This window comes from Perca flavescens, chromosome 4, assembly GCF_004354835.1.
Source record: "Perca flavescens isolate YP-PL-M2 chromosome 4, PFLA_1.0, whole genome shotgun sequence".
Classification (NCBI taxonomy): domain Eukaryota; kingdom Metazoa; phylum Chordata; class Actinopteri; order Perciformes; family Percidae; genus Perca; species Perca flavescens.
In genome coordinates, this window is record NC_041334.1 from 34,340,868 (window position 1) to 34,360,217 (window position 19,350).

The 19,350-nt window shown below is 40.6% G+C and overlaps 1 protein-coding gene across 4 annotated transcripts in view; it reads left to right on the forward strand.

The window, feature by feature from the left end:
* The first annotated feature begins 2,027 nt into the window (after positions 1–2,027).
* ncoa3 (nuclear receptor coactivator 3) overlaps positions 2,028–19,350 on the forward strand; it is a 37,796-nt gene continuing 20,473 nt past the window's right edge. For all 4 annotated transcript variants that reach the window (XM_028576143.1, XM_028576142.1, XM_028576144.1 and 1 more), the window contains exon 1: positions 2,028–2,163. The gene's annotated coding sequence lies outside the window, so the exon portion shown is untranslated. The remainder of the gene's footprint in view (positions 2,164–19,350) is intronic.

Consider the following 19,350-nt stretch of genomic DNA (forward strand, 5'->3'; position numbering starts at 1 on the left):
TTTATCTGAACTGCCGTTGAAAAGGGAATTAAGTTAACCTGCAGAAAGTTATGTAACGTATACCAATAATTACACATAGGCCTATACTAACTTGTGGCTTTTGAGGTAATGTTAATGTTGCCATTTGAGGAGAAGTGAAGTGAGAAGTGTCAAATGTCACCATCAATCAATCAAACAATCAAACTATTGATTAGGCCTATATGTCACGGATCAGTTACCGACAAGAGAAATTAATTAATTACTGCTTTCCAGCACTTTATGGAGAAAAAAAAATCAGATCTCCATAGCAACTGAAAAGACAATCAATGTGTTTTACTGAACTTCAAACTTGTAAACTTTTATAGACCAACAATATTATTAGCCTGCATGTAGGCCTACACATTGTTAACCTGGATTTTATATTTTAAGCTCTTGATTGTCATCTTGTTTAGTTATATAGTTAGAAAGTTAGATAATAGTATGCAAGATGTTTTTTGTGCATAGTGTTGAGAAGTTGCGGAATGGGAGTTGGGTTGGAGCAAAGAAAGGCATGCTGTTAGCTGTTTGCAGGTAAACTGATCTGAATACATGAATGATTATGGGGCTATCTCCTGTCCTTTCAAAGTAGAGAAGCTGAGTAGGGACGGGGGATGGGATAAAGTGGCTCATGCTCATTGAGGGGGGAGGTCATTTTGACATGTATGGGGGAAGGGGAACAAACAGAGGGCCACTGGGCCCCTCTTTGGGTCTCCATGGAATGTAGGTTCTCACTCAGGCAAACATGCAAACAGACCAACATACACACAACAAAAATGCACAAGTTTATTTTTTTTATTTTATGTTATTTTTTACTGTTGCTGATTTCATCATGTTATGAGCCATTAAAAATCAGTAAACATTAGCAAACAATCTACCTAGATTCAGATTAATCTATATGTATGTAGGCCCTATGCATTTCATCAATACTGTGAATGATGTATGGATGATCCTTCTTTTCTTTGTCTGAGTAAATTTTGTGAATTGGTAGCACAACAAAGAATGCTGTGACTTTGGCAATGAACCTTCTCCTCAGCTAAGCTTTAACCAAATAAACTGTGTGAAAATTTCCATCCTGCATACACACCCTTTAATTTTTTTCACCTCAAAGTTGTTAAGTTGATTGCAGAATTATGTTTCGACAGGATAGAGCAAGTAGGGAGTAAGGGGCTAATTAACACGCGCTCTTCTCTTCTTTACTTCCCCCACCCTGTTGCCCTCCCTCCATCTTTGGCCCTTACTCCCTACTTAGTACAGTTTCATAACTATTGTTGTACTAGTGTTGTACTACTACTCTGTTTTTTCCATCATCTGTGGCTACTCAGGGGCCATGGTGGCTACCCACTCACTCCAATTAATATAACTGACACTGGACTTAGCATCTGTGGGGTATCAGGCTGCACATTATTGTTATTATACTGGAAATTATTTAGTGGCAGTTCTCACAGTCACATTAAAGGTAAAGATAGGAGTAAGAAAAGAGCATAAAGTTGGCATGTATTTAAGTGGCAGTCACTTTATAACTGACATAACTAAAAGGCCAAATGTGATGTAGCAGATGGAGTTTTCTGTTTAACAAGATAGAGACCATAAATCATGACCGCAAATTCCTGCTGTATTCAAGCCACATGTCATACATCCTATGTATTTGTAAAGTCCAAGAGAAACAATATTGGAAAAATGTCCAGCTTTTTACACTGTTCTGCTTCATTAGAAGTCAACCCTCATTCAATGTGTACATGTTTTCGTTAAAGTAATTCCAAATGCCTGCTTGTACTCTATTTACTATTTAAAAATAATGTGATACTCTACGAGTATGATAAGTCATTTGCATAAAGCTGCTTTTCTGCCAGCCTATAAATACGTTTTTTTTAAATCTCTCCCCTAATAATATCAGTGACTGCTGCTCATATAGCCTGTGGGTATTGATGTACGTTGTAGTTCGTTTGCAGAACGTGTCAGATTGTTTGATGCGGCTTGCAAAAGAAAGCAACTGCATTACCCAGAAGTCCTGTCGCTTTGCTACAAGCTGGCTCCCTCCGCTCTGGGAGTGTTTCGCATTTAAACAAACACGGTCCTGCCGAAGATGGCGGAGAGTTTGTAGAGGCGTAAAAGAAACTGCTCTATTCAATAAAAGCGTCGAAGCCGGTGAGTTTTCTACAATTAGTTTATGAATCGAGTATACCCAAGTTTTGAACACTGACGGTTGTGTGTGTTATAACGTGCACATTTGTCACAGAGACAGTTGGTGTTGCTCCGCTTCCGAGCAGGCTGTGGTTTTTAAGCTACCGTGATACAACGAACCACCTTGCCACTGTCTTATTTGTTATGGAATATCTGTTGTGATATTATTGACTCCTAAACTGTCAATACGATGGTAATTTAAGTTAAGCCTGGCTTGTTAATGTGCCATTTGTATCGGTTACGGTGTTTGTTGGTGTTTTCATTCTACGTTAGCCACAAAGTTTACGAGATACAGGCTCTCTGATTCGCCGGGGTGCAATAGCCTAACGGTAGCTCTTAATACTCCACACTGCTTATGACTAAACTCGTTTGTGTTTTCAAACCTTTGTAGAGCCACTAGGCTGTGTTAGTTGTCCACAACACAGCGAAATAGCTTCGGTCACATTAACGTTATATTGTTTTTATCAGACGTCTGACTTGCTCAGTTTCGGTTTAAACGGGGCTTTGTGCACAGCTAAGGTTAGTTTACGTTACACCGCAGTAGTTGTCTTGGGTATCAAAGTGAAAATAAAATGGTCTATTGCTCGTTTGTTACGGTTGTCTAGCCTCCACCTTGAATGCATTGGAGGGTAAACCCACTTAAACACGGTGTATTGTACATGCATTTTGTTTGTGGAATTGTTTTTGTTACCTTTTTAATTTGACACACACAAAATGCAACATCATCTAAACAAATGGCAACAAACTAATTTAGTCAAGTCATATAAAATGAGAGACGCAGTATTTGCTCGCTTTCCAGAAAATAAGTCTTATTTTGGTGTGATACATTTATGATGTTAACTAGCTTGCACGTAATTAGCCACCTTGTTTTTCACTGTCCTCTGCTCTGCTGACAAACCAAACTTGAACTGACTAAGTCAGTGTGGCTGCTCTGGAGAATCCACAGCATCTGTTATATATTTGCATGGCTGTAGTGAGATTACGTATCCGTGATTGTAATAGGTGGTATAATGGCCCATCACAATATGATACATGTTGGTTTTCACTGCTGATAAATCATATTTATGTGCATGCACAGAGAGGGGGAGGGAGAGATTGCAGGGGAGGATGATCGCTCACAGGGTTCAGGTAGAGTCCAGGTTTGCTTTCTCTGTGCTCCACAAGGTGTATGCTGAGCACAGTTTGTGAGGTGGTAAGAGGACATTCTTGAAGAGTGTGCTCATGTGTAAGCAGACAATAAGGAGGTAGGTAGTCATTCCACTAAAACAGTTGAGGTCTAGGTGTGCTGTCGCTCTCTTCGCCTGGGGCCATCCCTGCCAATACTTGCAGGTATTACAGCTCAATGCTTATTTCCTTGGAGAGTTTCTGAACAAATGTAGGTGTTTTTGTCATAATACTACATGGTCTAGCTACTAGGATGCTGCTTACTGATTAATTTTCCTGCTTATATGATTTCATGCAGGCAACTCATTAAATGTAGCTGGGAATAAACAAGCGGGAATGGTGCCATCAGATGAGCTAACTTGTCTTTATTTTGAGTCCGATGGAATGCCATTACTCGAGTCCATGTATGTGGTATTTTTCTAAGTGTTAGAATGACCACTGTGGGAACCTGTCCAACAAACTGCTTCTGCTCATATTCTTGGCAAATGGAGCCCCCTGTCCCCCATTCTCTGTCCCTTTATCTACCATTTTCTTTCTCCCTCACACAGGGTGTCAGGCTGCGTTAACAATGAATCAATCTTTGGGGGGATTCTTTGACTGCAGATGGGGTAAAGAAGTGACTGGGATGCATGGCTTTCGCTCTTTGTCTGCTGGCCCCTGTGCTCTCAATAATTCATTAACTTATCACTTTTTCTCATGGGACTGGGAGAAGTCTCTCTCTCTCGTTGCAGATTCTGTGGTTACATCATATTGCCTGATTTGATTATTGAATGAGCATACATTTAGTGTCTTTAGTGATATTTAGTTATTGCTCATAGAGGGTAATCTGATATTGAATATTTTAGCACCCAACAATACAACAATACAAAAAAAAATGTGTTTTTTGTGAGCTGGTTACCAAACAGACTTAGTAAACTAATAAATCTGGGGATCAGCTATGTCAGATAATACATCTGTGTAAAAATATACTACATTTTGGCTGTTCAAATGTATTCAGTGACATCTGAAGCTCCATGGTAAGGTTGGGAATGTTTGAATTTGATTGATTCCAGTTCTCCTTTGAGCACTATCTCCGGCCCACTGTATTGTAAACAACACCATGCAGTATGTAGATGTATGTGGAAGCACAGTACGTTAAAACTGCATTTCTGAAGTCAGTACGCTGAATTAGAATCCCGTTTCTCAATTAAGTTCTTATTGGATCTGTGTTCAAAATGTAAAGGTAGCCTATACTATGCAGTTTTTTTCTAAAAACAATGTATCTACTCTCTACAGGCTTGCCGCGGTAGTCAGTGTTTACGGTGTTACATGGTGGTTGGGCATACCGGCGCACAAGGCCCCCTTTAGTGTCCGTATGATACAAAGCAGCGGTGTTTGACGACCTGGGATGAAAACAGGTTGTTGCATCACTGTGGATTTTTTATGTGCGTCAGTGTTTCCTTTGCTCCTCGTTTCTCTCCTCTGCTGTGTGCAGAGTACTGCTCTGTGCTGTCGGTGTGTCCGATTGACCAATGGCAATGCACCTTCACGCAGGGTTGTGTGGAGGTGTGGGTGTCTTTATTTGTGGCTTTGGAATGTAACTGCTGTGAAACTATCAGAAAATAGGCTAACGTTTTATTTCTCTGATTCACTGCTTTGTTCTTGCTAAAACGTGGGGTATACTCGCCGCAGCTGACCTGTGGAGCGCCGTAACTGTTTATACTTGCTAATGAGGAAAGGCTACCGACGTTGCTCTTTCTACGGATTAGAAGAAGAAGAAAAAGGTCAACAACGGCAGAACTGGCAGGACGTCGATGCTTCGATTTGATTCGATGACCTACTTTGTCAGATCAAGTCTTTCATTCGCCGTAAAAGAACTCCTCTTAACCCAGTAACTTTACCTTGCAGTCACTCGGAGAGTCCTGGCATCCAGTTACCCTCGAGCTCGTTCATGCTTCCTGTTTCCGCTTTGTAGCGCACCGCTGAAAACAATGGAGTGGTGCACGGCCTCTCGGCAGCGAGATCTACGTCTTTTGACGTCACATTGGCGCGTGCCAGCTCGGCGACTGTAAAACGGCCTTAACTCTGCTCTCTCTCTTTGGCTTGTTGAGCTAGGGAGGAGGGGCCAACTTTGAATGCTGTGTGTTTATGAACACCAACCAACAAAAGTTACATCATACCTTCTTTAATGTTTTTAAATAATTAAAAACTTTAGGACTCTAATTTAATTTTGCTACATGATCTCCTTGGGTAAATATTTCTGCTGTGTGGTTGAATTAAATTCTAAATACTGGCTGTTATAAAAAATAAAGCTTGCCACGTTTTGATAACTGTCTCTAATCTGTCTTTGTCAAGCTGCATATTTGCATCACTGATGTCTGAATAGAAAACATTCTTTTAGTGTTTCGTCAGTCTGTCCGCCTAAGAGAGGCCAAAAGACGGAGTTATACGATTTGTTTGGAGTAACTGCCGGTCGGTAATGTGGTATGTGCTCAATTTAAGATCAGCTGTGTTTGTGAGCAGTGGCTTGGAGTAGACTCTTGATGACACACAGAGCTGAAAGGAAAGCCCGATTGTTTCCCCTAATTGAAATATGACTCCATGGTCTTAGTTCCTTTTGTTAGGCAGCAGTACAGGTAGTGTAGGGTTAGTCAGGAAAAATACCAGAGTTCCTGCCTCTGACGGATGACTTGCAACTAGTACTTGTTATTCAGGGAGAGAGTACACAATTCAATTTTCCAGTAATTGTTTTTCTTTAATGTCAAGTTCAACATTTGCCCAGGTTTGTTCGGTACCGTTTAGACTTGACGCTGACGTGTTATCAGAGGCCATTTTACAACCAACGTTTAAGAAAGCTTCCTGTGGTCAGTTTAAGCTGTGTAAAACATACTTTTTGTCCCCACATCTCAAGCTCACTCATGCAGTGACCGTGATCTGTCTTTGTGTTTGTTAAAGTGGTGTGGTAGTACTCGACAGGTAGGTCTTCCCGCCATTGTAGAGCTAAATATAGAAAACTCTGCTCAACAAGACAGTTATGTTTCCACTGCTAAAATATTTACAGCTACTTTACCCTAACAAGTGAGAGTGAGAATATGAGATGGGAGCTGCTGAAACCAGATTGTTACACACTAGTCAGAGGAAGCCAGCCCACCGAGTCCAAAGTCAAGCGGTGCAGTTTGCACTCTGACTCTATTTGAAGTCCCATCTCATTCATCCCCTCTGTCCCCTCTTCTGAGGTAATACCCAAGTGTTAGGCTAGCTGAGCCATATGTGAGCCATGCACACTTCTAAAAGCCAAACGGGCAGCCTGAAGCAATCATTGCACCCAATTCCAGTTTATAACCAGCAAGGATTTGGAACAGTTCACTCTCTGTAGTCCTCGTTGATTGGACGAAGGCAAAAGTTTATTAGGGAAGGGGGTGCCAAGAGCTTTGTCCCCCCATCCCCCCCCCCCACCCCGTCTTTACCCTTCCTCTTTAACTTCAACTCCCCCTTTAACTTTCGCTCCCCCAGCTGAAGAATGCTCGTAAAACGTGTTCACCTGAACAAGTCAGTGGGAGGGTAGCTCTCTGGCCTAGTTTTGTTACCATTGTAAAAAGTTAGCAAGACCTTGTTTGTGTTTTGTTTAGGGCCCCCTTTTATAAAAAAAATGCTTTGGGGGAGAGACAGCAAGGGTGAAAAAAAGTTTGGTTTGTGAGATAACTGCTACCAGATGCTCTCTCTCTGTCTGTTATTCTGCATAAAGAGAAGGAGAAAGAGAGGCTGGTGAAGAGGGGGAGAGAAAAGAAACGCTGTCATTTCTATAGGAACTTCTCAAATGCTACATGGACACTCTCCATCTTCTCCCTGTCTACAATTTTCTCATCCCATGTATACCCTAAAATATACACAAGTTGAAAAAGGTGTGTTAGCACAGTCAAAATAGTTATTTTGCAACCAAAACAACTAGGGGCTTTGGCCGATTTTTGACCACTGCAAAGTGCACAGGTTCTCTGTCCCAAATTTTCACAAACCTCAGTTTTACTGCCACAAATGAACAGTGTCAAATGGTTTGCGTTGTTTACATGTGTTCCTCTCTGTACATCTTCTGTATGAATGGTTTGATTTTGGACTTATGTGGCAGTGGGGTGTGGTTTCTGGGTCTGTCTGGATTGAAAGGCAGCTGTGGCTGGCACTGCAGTTGCAAGAGGATATGTACACGTATATGACCATGCAAGTAGTGACTGTTATGGGCACTGTGTGCCTACTATCTTACAGTTTACCTGCAATTCAAGAGCTCCTTTGTTTTGTTCATTAAAAGAAATAACCACAAACTGCAGTTAGTGTGCAGACATTTACTCACAGCACTGTGCTTGACAGCATTTCAATTTTCCACAAGTGTGATTTCTACTTTATTGCAGCCTTGAGTTCAAAGAAAAGTCAAGTTGTGAATGACAGAGTGCCACACACACAGTTTTAAAGGCTCCAGACTTACTACAGCATGTCAACACTGGCAATGTATGTGTCAGATAATTTATTACTATCCATTTTTTCTACAACACTCCTTTCATAATTGGACTGATTTTCTTTTTTCTCTCCTTCCTGGATAAGGTGAAAAATGTTCCTTTCACCATTACTGCTCTTCACTCTGCCTGGTGATGTCACTCCTGTGTATGTGGCTTGTCGTTAAAGTTTGACATTAGTCCGATCCAGTATTTTATATGGAGGTGGCTCTACTTTTGGCAAGGGATCACTGTGTTTCCATTCGGCTTGTGCTCTTGTGCTGCTCATATGTGCTCATCTCATTGCTACTGCCATTCTGGAGTGATTTTATATGACTGTGGTGTGATTAAAATAGGAGAAGTGAAGGTCCCTGTTCAATTAGCACCACTAATCAATATCTTAGTGGTACTATCAATATATAGCACCACTCAGTACTACTCTTGATACTACCCTGTTCCATGTGGCCACCCTTGGAAATTGGATTAAAGCTAAACATTATTTAGAGAAATCTATAAATTTGGGTTTAAGTAGAGATGGCAGAGTTTTGACAGTTGTAGGGGTCAAAAACACAGTTGATGGGGAAGTTCAGAATAAATGTGTATTGGCACAATGTGGATGAAATCAACCCGCACGATTTTATGAGCTTAAAACAATTTCCTTTGACAGAGAAGCACATATAGTAATTGCAAGTAGTGTAACAAGACAGTTAGTACGAGATAAAAGGTTTACAGGTCTGTACTTACTTTTTTTTTTTTCTTCTTTTTTTTTTTTAAATAATCAGAAGATGCCTTACTCATTCTTCAATAGGCAAATATTGTACATAACTGTTGTCTTTACGTTTTGCCACTTCATAAAATGCAAAATGTATTAAATTAATAATTGGAATATCTTAAACATTTGACCAATTACTGACTAAATTCATGTTTAGAATTGCAAGTAGATTTACAGTGTTGCGTATCGATGTCTAGTTGTTAGTACTATTTGGGCAGTACAGCCTAAATACAGTATTACTTGCTTCACAGATAAGCAGGATGTAGCTCCCATGCAACTGTCTTACACAGTCAACTGTAAAAAGTCCATCATGATAAACTTCAGAGCTGTAACATAACAGGATACTGTATTTTTCTTGTCCTGCAGATGTGATTGCAAATTTAGTGTTATGAAGGCTGCACAATTAGTTCTGTAACAGCGGTCAACAATAAGGGTTGCCCAATGGCCCGGGGCAAGTAAAACACCACGTCGGGCAAGTACAACAACCCACTCGGGCAAGTGGGTTTAAGTCTGCTCCACTGAACTCAAGCTCTCTCCCCTCTGTGTGAGCAACTGGAACAGTGACAGGATGACCTGTCAAAGTTCTAACAACAAAATAAACAACAGCGCAAGTAACGTTAACAGCATTTTCTCCTCAGGCAGAGTGACAAACGGGGACGAATGCCTCGGCGGCTGATTTCCGTAAAATATGACCTCTACAGTAGCCTTTGACTCACCGCTGCACCAGACGCGTTCCCCCGACACAATGTAACGTCTTTCATTTACTGTTTAAAACGTTTTCCAGGTTAATGGGGATGCATACCGCTCAAAACCATGTTCTCTCAGCATTTTGTTTTGTTGCTAAACTGTATGTAAAGTGAGCGGTGGCGTTAAGTCACCTCTTTCACGTAATGTTATCTTGAGCTGCCGTCTATGTGCTGGATTTTTCCTTAGCTGTGGTTTACTAGGAATTAAGCCCACTGACGGCAATGTTATTGTTCATATTTTGGCACAGTGTTTAGTTATGACAGAAGTAGTAGTCACAGTGAGTGAAAAGGTGATCTGAGATGCACATTGCAAAATGTGTTCTGTATCTGGAATAGTTAATTAGCTGTGTGTGATATCTGTAAAGCTAAATGGACTCACAGTAGTAAAACAGATTTTTTATGTGAGAGAAAGGACACAATACCCTGAAATGTGATGCTTTTGAGAAACAATTATTTGAAAATAAAGCAAACTGTTGCTAAAAAGGACCAACACACTTAAGTAATGTTACTGTTGACAACCTTTTCCAGCTTTTTCAGACCACGCTCAGGACCCATAACCCCTACAATATTTATCATCACTGTTGCCGACCTGCAGTGTAGCTACTAGTACTAGAGCTTTAGTACAAATATATAATATATAAACATACATATATAAACCACTGTTCCCTCTGGTAGGTTATTTATTGCAATTAAATTGGATAGGTTTTTTCAATTAATAGCATCCACTTTCAGTATGAACTTTAACTCATCTATGACGATGTTTATACATTGTAAATTAAGATCAAATATAACAATTTACTTGTGTTTATTTATAACCACTAATAAAAAATAAAAAAAAATGTATATGGGCCAGTAAAAATTGACTTCGGGCAAGTTTCCCTTGCCCGACTGTGCACTATAGGCTACTATGCTCGGTACAGTATTGCTGCTTTGTGTTTAGTACATATTAGGGTTCAATTTAACAGCTTTAACTGTAAACAGTAAAGTGAATACAGCGTGTTGTGTGAATAAATCTCCTGCAGTGGAGAGTGAGGCAGACAGACCGCAAGGAGATTTGGCAATACTGCTGTAAAGAAGATCCGTGTTACGCTGGCTTTGCTTTTTTTTAATTACATTTTCAAGCATTAATCATTTACAAAAATTTCTCTGGCTTGAGTCAGACCAGGTTGTTTGGAGTTACGGCAACAAGTGACAACTGCTGCTAGCATAGCTTTAGCTCAACAGTCCGCCCAATAATCTTATTATATATTATTATAACTACAATTTGGCACATCTAAAGAAAATCAACCATTACATCAACAGTCCTACCCCTCAGGACCTTAGCTAATGTTGTCAGACACTTTGTAATTTACAGATAAAAAAAATAAGAGCCCAAATCCCTGGGGAACTACGCTAGCATAATGTTAAGGAATGACGGCCATTTCCACCACAGCAGCGTAATTTACGGTAACGTTACTAATTTAACAAAGCACAACTGTAGATTAAACGCAATAGACAGACTTCCTAAAACTTGTAACGGTGCTTTGGTAAAAACAATTATGTTCGAAAGCCGACTTGACTTGCAACTGCGGGTGGGGCTCCCCTGGTAGGAATCCATAGGATTGCTACTAGGGTTGGGTACTGAAACGCGGTGCTAATAGGGCACCAGTTCCGACGTAAACAGTTTTGGTAACGAGACCAAATATTTTTTTTAGAAGCATTGCTGCACGGGACGCTATGTTACCGTTAGCTAGTAGCTGGATTAAACACAATGGTTAAAATGCTGACCGCTTACGTTAAGCGTTGTAAAGTGTGACTGTATTTCCCTGTGGAGGATTCCAACAACACAGACGGTGCATTTACTTGAAACTCAAGCATTCAAAGTTATTGTAAAATACCCTTTTCCCATCTGGTGCTTGTTTTTGTTGTTTACCAGCAATTTACTGATGAAATAAGTTATTGTTATTACATTATTAATCAATCATTTCATTTTGACCATAATTAACATTAGCAATAAACAAGCTGTTCTTTAATGTCGGTTCAGGCACCGTTTTAAAAGTATCGTTTTAGCACCAGTATTGGAAAAAAACCATACTATTCCCAACCCTAATAGCTACACTTCAGTGACAGCGTGCACGCGGGTATTGGAAACGTGTTTGATGGATCCATACAAAAATGTGACCCATCTCATTAAAAAAATGCTGTTCGACAATTATGAAGTAATTGTTACAGGCCTACATTATGCTGACCCAGTGTGTCATTTTAGATAGCATGTTGGCATTCTGGAGCAAAAGAGGCATGACGTCACTGTTTACTATTGATTTATTTGTGGCGGCCCGCCAACAATATCAACGTGATTCACTCAGCATCTCCTTGTCCCTCTCTCTCTGTACACATCCCAATCCGTCTGTGAATAGCCCTGCGGCTTCCTCCTTTCTGTGCACGACTGCTTGACCCCAGCCTCTGGCTTTACAGCATATCTACGGCAATGGCTTTCAAGAGTTCACTCCCAAACTGCAAGTGTGTTTCTCTCTGCAGTTATTTTTTCACATAGAATGTTAGCTATGATAGCTGACATTAGCTAACGCTAGGGGAGTCACAATTCTCCAAATCCTCGAATTGATTCTAAGGTCACGGTTGGATTCGATTCTCGATTTTTACATATTTTTTTTTTTTTTTTTTTTTTTTAAAGCACATGTTGCTATGCCATTATTCAAATAATATTCAAAGATTTAATGCTCAAATGCTGCCTGTTATTAATATGTTCTATACTACTCAGGCTTATGCATTGTCAATTCCACTATAAGCATGTGGTTGTTGTTATATATTCTGTCCACTAGAGGGACTTCCAACATTAGCCTAGCCCTGAAAGGGACCTACGTCACCGTGCATTGCATTTCCGACACGCCGATTTCTGTTTGTAAACATTCATTTCCCACCATGAGCACACAGCGACACAAATCAACAGAGAACTCTATAATTATGAAACATTATCTAACAAGTGTAGTGAAGCAGCTCTGTTGTAAAGGCTAACGGTGCTCGGTTAGCACAATTAGATCATTTTAGAAAGCAGAGCCGAAACGATTTGTCAAAAATTAAATTAACAAAAGTGTTAGCCACAATGCTAACTGCATTGATAACTAAGCCAAGCGGTGCTGTCACTGCAATCGAAAGTTTTCACTCACTGGAAATCTAAAATACTTCCACACCAGCGACTTCAGTGAAAGAGGAGAGGGTTCAAGTTCTATCAATGGGTCTCCTGTAAAGGTAATGGTACTTTATTTGTCACATACACGTACATGTAGCAAAATTCATTCTCTGCATTTAACCCATCCCTCAAGGGAGCAGTGGGCAACCAATGACAGCCTTGATCAAGGGCACTGCCTGGAGAACCTAGTACATGTTTTTGATGGTGGGGGAAACCGGAGCACCCGGAGGAAACCCACGCAAACATGGGGAAAACATGCAAACTCCACACAGAAAGGCCCCGGAACGACCTGGATTCGAACACAGAACCTTCTTGCTGTGAGGCCACAGTGCTAACCATTGGGCCACCATGCTGCCCAAGTTTGCCCTAGTTGCCATGCTCAGAGGAGTTGGACTCGCAGCACTTAAACACGTGTTGTTTATTTTTTTCGCTTGACAAGCCGACCGTACGTGACATGGGGGTGTGGCAGCATCGACGATTAAATTTTTTTATTCGAAGTTGGAGATTTTTGACTTCATTTTGGTCAATTTTGAATTAAAATCGAAATCGTGACACGGATCTCTGCCCAGCATCATGTCGGTTAAGTTAACTTTAACCAGTCCGGTTTTATGTGAAAAAACAGCCGAGGGAACCAACTTAACATATTTGCTGTTTGGGAGTTCCATGTGAACTCAAAAAAGACATTACCATATGCTTGCTGTTTGGTGATGCCAGACTTTGGAGTGGGCTGTAGATCCAGAAGACTGACGTTTTCTCCATGTTACAAGTAAATTCCGTTCTCCTTGCCCCCTCCCCTCTAAGCCCTCAACAGTGACAGACATTAAAGTTTAAACTGAAAAGTAAACACTGACACTAAAAGAGTGTCATGAAGGAAAAAAATCAGAAGATCACACATCAGAATACTAAAAATATCCAAATTAAAAAACATTTTTTAATGCCAACCTCCCCCACCCCTCTTTAGCTGCAACCACAAATAGACTAATTATGTGGAAAACACTGGACGTGTACAACAGCATCGTGCGTGTAGTCCCGCCCTGCCGGCTGTGCCTTTCTCACAGATGTCAATTTGACACTGTTACTACATCTGCTGCCGGCTTAACGTCGGAACAACTCTGTCCCCCCATTCCGTGTCCGTACCTTTTTTATACAGAATTGCAAGGAGGCAGAATAGCGGCGCAACATTCCCTCCTTGAACAGGCTGTATATATAAAGGGCTACAGTGTGAGGGATTAGCAGTGCAGGTTTAATCACTCAGCAGATGGGAACAGAGTGCAGTGTCACCAAGACAAAAACAAACTGTGTGTGTGTGTGTGTGTGTGTGTGTGTGTGTGTGTGTGTGTGTGTGTGTGTGTGTGTGTGTGTGTGTGAGACTGTGAGACTGTGAGACTGTGCAACTCTGATTTGATTCCTCGGTTCTTTTTCACCCATTTGCCTCCGCTGTCTGTCTTTCAACACTTGGCCCTGTATCCAGCCTGTCCTCATAAGTCATTTGTAACACATTTAATAGTGTTTACCTGCAACTGAACGACATGTGGTGGATGATGGAAAGTGAAGAAGGAAAACCAAAGAGTAGAGCACTGCACCTTATCAAATGCACAAGAATAAGGTTTATGTTCTATCTTTTTTTGTAATCGATAATTCTGTGGGTTTTATTGCACTGGAATTGAAACAAAACAAACTAAAATGGTCCCTACTTGTGAGTCAGACTGTAAAACAATCTTTGCGATTCTCTGATTTTTAGATAAATTGTGTTGTTTAGTTTTTTTTATTTTGCCATGGTTAGATGTTTGTCAACCTGGGAGATTAAAGAAAGTGAGTTTTTATAGTTTTCATGGCTGCAAAGATTAAAAACCCTAGTTCTGCTTGTGCTCTGTTACCCCTTGTACCTCATTTTTGGAATCTTTTTCACCTAGGCTCTGTCAACACATGAAATTGGCCAGTTAAAAGAAAGGAAAAGGAGTAGTAAAGGAAAAAATGAGAGTTGGGAGGGGGTGCAGTTGTGAAACTGGCGTCAGACCATCTTTGAGTGGAATTCTTTGCAGGGGTCAGAGTTCAGGCGCTGCAGTGTGGCGCTGTGATTGGCTGAGGAAAGGTGAAATGAAAACCACAGTAAACTTTTGACCCCAGCGCTGGAGCTCTGCTGGAACGCCCAGCCCCAGTTCTGGCGTGGTGGAACAGAGCCTGCTCTCTTCCTGTGTTTACTCCACCAATCCAACAGGGACGGTGGGGAGGGGGGAGGGAGCGGTGGGGAGAGGGGCGGGAGCACAGAGAGGGAGGAGAGAAAGGCAAGAGGGAGGGAGGAAGGGAAGAGAGAAAATCGTCAGAGCTGCTGCCTGAAAATGAGTGGCACACAACACACACACTGCTTATGAAAAGCAAAGTTAAAACCAAGCACAGTCTTTTCTTTTTTTTTTATATATCAACGTGAGGTCATTTAGAAAATATTGCCAAAAGTAATTACAATGGTTGACATATCTTCACACTGAATTATCTGAGGCTACATGAGATTTTTCTTCTCACTGCATCTCCATTAGTTGCTAGTGAAGATGTGTGTGTTATCAGAATGGACAGCATGGCGGTTGATCAGGCCCTGGTGCTCTGGCTTACCAGATAAAAGGCTGTTTAGTCATTGATTAATGAACTAATTTCCATAATATTAGCCTTGTGTGATCACAGCCGCCTGCATTTTGTTTGGTCAGTGTAGTCTCCTCTGGACTGCCGTGTCCTCACTCTTATCATCTTGCTATTTACACCAACATGTCACGCTTATAGAAAATGAAAGGGTTGTTAAAGATTTAGCTGGTTGGCCCTGTGCCCATGTGCACCCTTTCCTGGTTCTTTCTATTCTTTGTCCATATTAATGATGGATCATTGTGGGAGATGCATGTGTGACACACACAGACACAGACACACACACACACACACACACACACACACACACACACAGACAGTAGAATATGCCATCTCTTTGTTTCCACCTTCATTTATTTTCCCTGTTTTTTTTACACCGTAGTTTTTTGTGAGAAAAATGGGGAGATTCACACACTGACTGAGATCTGTGTGTGTTGTGTGCCATGGGTACGGGTGGAGGATATTTTTTTCTATGGGAAAAAGCAATCCTATGGAGGCAGTTTCTCTGTACCAGTCACGGCGCCAGGATTCCAGTTTTGGATGGGCCAGACCAATTGTGGGTGGGCCTTAAATTAAAAACGTTATCAAATCCCTGTTTAACCTAATACAAATGACTGGCTAATATACTGTTATATTATATATATTATATGTGCTTACATAATAAAGATTGTAATAGCTTGATGCTATTTATATGTTGTTGCATTGTAAAAAGTTTCGTGCAAAGGACGGACCTATCATGATCGCTCTCCTTGGTTCTGCCCAAAAGAAGAGAGCTTTGGACTCTCCATTACGCACCATACCTGGCTGTGCTATAGCGCATCTCTCCTAACCTAAGGCCTATAGACTGTAAAAGTGGTCAGGAATCTAATATTTCCCCAAAACATAGTTTAGTTCTGCTCGTATAACATGAGGCCGAATATTTCACAATCTTTTCAATAGTTTTCAACAATGTACAGATCAACAACACTGCCCAACAGTTTCAATCAATAGCTACTCGACCACAGAACGTGTTCATTGACAACGTCATCTGTCATGTAAAACAAGACTCAAGTTATTTCCTTACTTTAGTGTGATGATTCATGTTATAAACATGTTTAACAAAAATAAATAAATCGCATTAACAAGCCCTAAAGCATTATTGGCCATAACAAGAGAAAACCATGAGGGAAAAACAACTTGACAACAGTAACAAGCTGTTATAGAAATAGAACTGCGCCTGCAGCTTCTGTAGCGGGTTATGAATTGATTATTTTAATCCACATCTCATATAACGACATAATACAATACAGGCAGAGTAGCCTTCACATACCTTACTGTTATCCTCTGGCGGTCCTACACAATTAAACTCCCTAAAGAAGAAAGTACCGGATACTTTAGCACTGGTTGAGTTGCGGGCTCATCCACGGAAGACCGATCCACAGGGCTATATCCATAGGGGCTATATCATCCACTCGCGAGGCAGAGGCAAAGGAACTATAGCACCGGCGCTAGCCGCGCTAGCATTCTGCGGTGGCCGAAACAAAGATGTGCTCGGCGTTGTGGATCTCAGCTCTCCTTCATCTCCTGGTTGCAGCGATGACTCTGAGACCGTTTGTGCACGTTTAAGGTACCTAAACAACGACTGTTGCAACCTTTTCCTTTACTGGAAATGATTTTCACACTCTCAGATCACTGGGAGCTAGCCTAGCATACAGACAAGCTACATCCGATCCGAACCTCACTGTCTGCTGAACTTGCGCAGAAACATAAAAATAGACATTTTTTTAGTTTTTTTTTAACTGTTTTTGAAAGCTAAACATTTAGACAATTTTAGCACAAATTATGAGATTATTTGCCGATTTTTAATAATTCTTCAACAAATTATTATATATTAATTAATTAATGTTTTTTGAGGAAATGTTTTGGGTGGGCCTGTTGAAAAGTGTGTGGGCCTAGGCCCGTCAGGCCCACCCATAACGCCGTGCCTGCTCTGTACGTTGAACTATCTTTTCTCTATCACCACATTAATAAATGGGCATCATGTATACTACAAGTTTAAGGCAAAAGCCACTAGGGCTGTTGGAACGAATACCGAAAGTCGAATATAATTCGAATAGTAAAAAAAAAAATCAATACTATTTGAATGCTGAAATTACTATTCAAATGTGACTTTTTTTATAAATATTCTGGCTAACGTTAGCTAATCTCCCTCTTCTCCCCTTGACCTACCCACATTTACCCATTTATGAACTATAAGTTAGCGGGAGTGAGATGCACAAGGCATTGTGAGTTCTAAGCTAACGTTAGCTACGTACCGGGTAACGTTAGTACAACATCATGGCTGCAGCTGGAAATCGTAAGTAGGACGGGAAATAATTTATACATGACTTTAAAATCGACATCCACCGAGCCAAATTGCTTATATGCGAGTTATAGTAACGTTAGCTTAGCTGGGTGCATCATGGAGACAGCTAAAGTTAACGTTGGCTGCCCTACAGCTGTCATAATTAGCATCGACTTCATATATTACGTTCTAATAGCTGTATTCTCAGTAACGTGACAATCTGCAAGAAACAGATTGCTTATAAATCACTAAAATAGTAAGTTACTAACTGCACCCTTTGGCTTAGTTATTAATGCCGTTGGTGTCGTAGCTAACACTATTGTTACTTAGCTAGTTTATGACAAATCGTTTCGGCTGTGCTTTCTAACGTGATGTAATTGTGCTAACTGAGCACCGTTGGCCTTTACAACCGAGCCGCTTCACTACACTTGTTAGATAATGTTTCATTACAGAGTTCTCTGTTTATTTGTGTTTGTAGCTGCGGGCTCGTGGTGGAAAATTAATGTAAACAAACGTTAACGTGAGTTAGCTAGCTAACGCCAACGTTAGCTTGCTAATTCCACCTGGCACTGGGCAACCCTGGTTAAAGATATAAGTAATAAGCCAAACAAAGTTGTCAGTCATCTGGCGAGAGCACTGTGCTTTCCTACGCTGTGACAAGAGTGTGTGAATGAATCATTACGTTGATAATTCTTTTTTGACATAGGTCAATCGGAAGAAAAAGCTAGTTGTAGAGTTACTTCCGTCATTCTTCCCATTCTTCTACGCTCATGTATACGGGAAGAACTAGCATAACCCGTTATTCACTTAACCTGGGTAAGACCATACCCTGGTTACCACTGTGCATATAAATGCACTGACTACCATGGTTTTGAAAGGTGTGCTTTATTCCACTGTGAAGTGCTCCTTGTGTGACTTTAACTCTAAATCAGTCAAACTTGTTAAGGCTTTCCATTTGAAAAATGTATCTTAAGTGAGTGATTTTTGGGCAAACAGAAATTAAACAAATTTGTGTTTGTTTTATTTTTTGGCAGTGTTCGTTTGCAACTCAGACATGGTTTGAATGGATCATAAAGGTATGCAGAGGAAAGAAGAGACATAATTGTTTTGTTCTATCACCCAGACAAACTACAGACAAACGCAGAGACAAAGCCTGTGTTTTCATTCTGGTTTTTAAGCCTTACTGGAATTTCACAGCTGCCTCGGCACCTAAATGGAGGCTTTCTATGAACAATTTACAGCTTCACTTTTAAAAAATCTAAAACACTTGTACGCACATGCTTGACATATGTCCTCCTCATCCCTATCCCTGAATATCATTGTGTGGCGGCACTGTCCATCTTTCCATCAAACCCTCTGGCTCCAGTTTAGTCCCAACAGCCCATGTTAAAATAAAAAAATAAAATAAAATCATGTGTAATGTTGGCAGGAAAATGGCTAATAAGCAATCTTTACCAACAAGGGTGCATTTGTGCAAAATGTTTGCTTCTGGACGTTATCTTTACTCAAAATTAAGGGGGAATCCCCAAAATGTCTAGATAATGGATGGCTCCTAAAGAAAGTGAAATATTGTTCTAAATTATATGAAGCAAGAGCAGAATTGTCATTCAATGGTTTGCTTTTTCTCCCATCTGCATCTCGCAAGGATGCCTTGAGTATTGTACTTTTGGTACAGATCTCTCACATATCTCACCATTATGGGGCTCACTGAAGTAAAGACATAAAAAAGACAATTTGCTAATGATACTTTGCTAAACCTTTCCCCTGAACATTGATTGTACAATCATAGCTTATTGTATGCCTCTCTGAAAGCTTTAACAGTGAGTTTGCCTACTCTAAATTAAGCTGCTTATGTCAGCATGCAAAGC